This window comes from Rutidosis leptorrhynchoides, chromosome 5, assembly GCF_046630445.1.
Source record: "Rutidosis leptorrhynchoides isolate AG116_Rl617_1_P2 chromosome 5, CSIRO_AGI_Rlap_v1, whole genome shotgun sequence".
Lineage (NCBI taxonomy): Eukaryota > Viridiplantae > Streptophyta > Magnoliopsida > Asterales > Asteraceae > Rutidosis > Rutidosis leptorrhynchoides.
In genome coordinates this window covers 463491004-463494250 of record NC_092337.1, presented here as the reverse complement: position 1 = coordinate 463494250, position 3247 = coordinate 463491004, and the positions used below count along the sequence as shown (strand labels likewise).

The following is a 3247-nucleotide window of genomic DNA, read 5'->3' as shown; positions in this document are numbered from 1 at the left end:
GCTGAACGATCAAACTGTAGTGTTAGATCTTCCCCCAGAGTTAGCAGGTATTCATGACACGTTTAACATCTGTTATATTCGTAAGTGTAAAGTGGATGATGAAAATCAAATTCTTCCGCTCCAAGATCTAAAAGTAGATTCAAGTAAGAAATTGGTGGAAGAACCAGTTGGATCGTCGACAGAAAAGTGACTAAGTTACGTAAAAAGCTGATTCCCATGGTGCGTGTGGAATGGAAGCATAGTTTAGGCAACAATCTGACATGGGAGACAGAGGAGTTAATGACCTCTAAATACCCTCATCTGTTTAACCGTGACCAGATTCCGAGGACGGAATCTTCTTAAGGGGGATAGATTTGTAACACCCTGGTTTTGGGCCTAGATGAAATAGGTATATTGTGTTATTTTATTATTATAATTTAAATATGATATTTAAATTATGAGTAATTTATATGATTTAATTATAAGGAGTGAAATAATAAATTATGTGTTGATAATTTATTATGTGAACTTGCGAATGTGTTCGTGATGATGGTCACAGAAAATATTAATTTATGTAATTTGGACCTCGTTAGGACTGCTTAATGAGGTACATTGTATTTTAGATTGCGGGTAAAATAACTGTGTGTTTAATGATATAATAAAAAATGGAGACGGTGACTTTTGTTATAAGTTCACACGTGTTAGTCTTATTTCATTTCCTAAAATTATTAACTCACACACATGTACTTATGATCTTATCTACACTTCTTGACTTCTTGTTTCCTTCTGATTCATAAAACATACAGGGACTAACCAATGATTATGATAAATAAAATATCTATGTATTTAATATATTAAAGTGGGGTTGTGGATTTTGGTGGAAGATTCACGTGTGGTTACACATGTGAATTTTATGTCTTATTAATTATAATATTGTGATTCATTTTACTTTCTACCAAACTTGTGAGATAACTCTCATACACACATACATTCGCAGAAGCATGAATACCCCTTTTTAACCCTCAAATGATATCTTTTTAATTCTTTAATTAATTAAGAAAGTTATAGTGGCTACAAGTTCATGCGATATCAAAGCTATAGCAGGTAACTATTATTATAATTTGCTTATAATTGTATTAGTCGAGATAATTGTTTTATAAATTATGACAACTAATAGGAGTAATGATCAAATCTTATGGTTTGATGTGTATATGCTTAAATTGATAATAGTTATAGCTTGGTTATGCTATATACATGATTCGGGTATGCTTGATTTGTGTAAATATGTAAAAATGGTGATTTAAATTTTAGGGTTCATGTTTGTATGAATTGGGGATTTTGGTACTTTGATCCTAAATCTTGTGTATAAGTATTAGATCTTAGTGATTTTGAGTAAGGAATATGTGTATATATATTTTGTGAATATTTTCTGTTAAATATGAAGCGTGATTCAACACTTGAACACTATACTAACTTGAGATATTTCGTGGTGATTCTCAGGTGATAAACGAAAAGGTGAAGGCTCAGTGATATAAGACAACTGAGTGCTTGTGCTTCCAGGTGAGTGGGATTATCTTTATGGATGTGATTATACAGTGACAAGTATAGTGATCCGTGTCATGCTTAATTAGACTGTGTAATGAGTATGTGGCCAGTGCAGTGACTATATGTGATTATGTGCGCACCCAGTGAACGTCGAGGTGTTTTGTGCGACGTGCGTCGAGGTGTTATGTGTGACGTATGAGGTCAATGCTATTTACCTTGATGTCGGGTAGTAGTATTGGGTCCAAGCGTTACTGATTGGTGGTATAGTGTGAATGACGAGTGCGTCACGTCTGGAAGACTATACCAGTGATTCAGTAATGGGGGCTATCTGTATATTCCAGCTTGATCAGTTACGGGTTGCCGGTCCTCTTGTTTATGGCTTTAAGTGATTAGTGACCAGTGCCTTTAAGATGTGCTTGATGCTTGTAGTGATGTCCACCTAGATATTGTCATTCACTTAGCGTTATACTAATTCCTCCACAGTGTTTTGCCCTGCAGGTATAGATTAGCAGCTTTTGGTGGGTTTTGCAGGATAAGTGAAGATGTTTGACACAGTGTCACTCTGATGTTTTGTAATAAATAATATATATTTGAAACAGTCTGTATTAATAACGTAACACCAGTGAGTCGTGTAATCATATAATTATGTAATTAATATATGATGTGTTAATTATGAAATCTTCCGCTGTGAGTGTCTTTATAAAAAAAAAACCTATGTAAAAAGTACGGTGTTACAATAATTAACCAAGCAAAGATGTTATTCATAACATCAAAAGACAACTTTTGAAGCCTGGGAATTTATAAAAGTAAGATAGTGCTGAAGAACAGAAATGTAGAATAGTTGGAAGTAACAAAGTGAAAAACTCAGGAGGAAAGCAAGGCTATTTATAGCCACAAAGGAAATAAGAAGCAATGATGAAAGTGGAAAAATTGCCCCTTGGAAAATGTTCCAAGACATCGATAAAAGGAAAAAGCATAAAAAGGAGGCGCGTTTGCAGAAATTGTCTTTTCACGCTGACAAAAATTAAATGCACATCCAATCAGGAAACGTGGCCTTGTCTCGGAAGTTTGACGACGATAACCGTTTCGGCTACCATCATCAAACTGGGGGGACTTAATGATACGTATAGTGATCCGTCTCAAAATAGGTAAGCATCCCGGCAAAAATCTTACCCGGTACTACGCGTCCCGGTATACAGACTTCTTTTCTCAAACTTTCGTCTGATGTCATCCCGGAAACTCTACCATGCTGGACAAATGGCAAGACCGAGAATCGGATGACATACACACAACCGGCACCATGCAGCCGGTCACGATAATTATAACCAGTCGTCGTAAAGCCAGCCATCAGAATCATAACTGTAAACAAACACTTGGAACAAGTGTTTGGCGAGACCTACCCGGCTAAACTTAGAGCACCGTGATGCCTTAACCGGGATCGACCTGCCAACAGTACCGTCACGGCATTCCAACCCAACACGAAGACATTCTCCCGGGACAAGCACGTTGTCCCAGAAGAAAGTGCATTACCCCAGAGCAGGCACTCTGTCCCGGAATGATCACCTGATAACGGAACGAGCATGCAAGCAAGTTTCATGCCACGTCAGCCCGCGAATCTAGGGAAGTTCGTTCAGATCTGTTATTCCCTACGAAAAGGACAGGCGCCACGTCACCCCTCGGGATTGACAAAGTTCGTTACAACCATGAAAGGGACATGTGTCAC

General features: G+C 37.4%; 1 long non-coding RNA gene across 1 annotated transcript; it reads left to right on the top strand.

The window, feature by feature from the left end:
• Positions 1-835: 835 nt before the first annotated feature.
• Positions 836-2214, top strand: LOC139850661 (uncharacterized). Its single transcript, XR_011760104.1, has 3 exons — positions 836-1083; positions 1480-1539; positions 2008-2214. It is a non-coding gene; the product is annotated as an uncharacterized lncRNA (long non-coding RNA).
• Positions 2215-3247: the final 1033 nt, after the last annotated feature.